Source organism: Sinocyclocheilus grahami, unplaced genomic scaffold (assembly GCF_001515645.1).
Source record: "Sinocyclocheilus grahami isolate Dianchi unplaced genomic scaffold, SAMN03320097.WGS_v1.1 scaffold1870.1, whole genome shotgun sequence".
In the NCBI taxonomy this organism is placed as follows: Eukaryota; Metazoa; Chordata; class Actinopteri; order Cypriniformes; family Cyprinidae; genus Sinocyclocheilus; species Sinocyclocheilus grahami.
Window position 1 is genome coordinate 72,027 of NW_015507049.1, and position 613 is coordinate 72,639.

Consider the following 613-nt stretch of genomic DNA (forward strand, 5'->3'; position numbering starts at 1 on the left):
GAGGTGACGGGGCCTGATGTGACGGGGCCTGATGTGACGGGGTCTGATGTGACGGGGTCTGATGTGACGGGGCCTGATGTGACGGGGTCTGATGTGACGGGGTCTGATGTGACGGGGTCTGATGTGACGGGGTCTGATGTGACGGGGTCTGATGTGACGGGGTCTGATGTGACGGGGTCTGATGTGACGGGGTCTGATGTGACGGGGTCTGATGTGACGGGGTCTGATGTGACGGGGTCTGATGTGACGGGGTCTGATGTGACGGGGTCTGATGTGACGGGGTCTGATGTGACGGGGTCTGATGTGACGGGGTCTGATGTGACGGGGTCTGATGTGACGGGGTCTGATGTGACGGGGTCTGATGTGACGGGGTCTGATGTGACGGGGTCTGATGTGACGGGGTCTGATGTGACGGGGTCTGATGTGACGGGGTCTGATGTGACGGGGCCTGACGTGATGGGATCTGATGACGGTCGGCCATTTTAAACTGCCATTACTCAGCCTGCTAGCATGCTAGCATAAAAACTGTTAACATGCAATCAAGGAATTTCAGTAACGTTTTTTAGAAATGTTTTGGATTTAAAAGATTTTCATTATTTTCTGGGATGTTTTA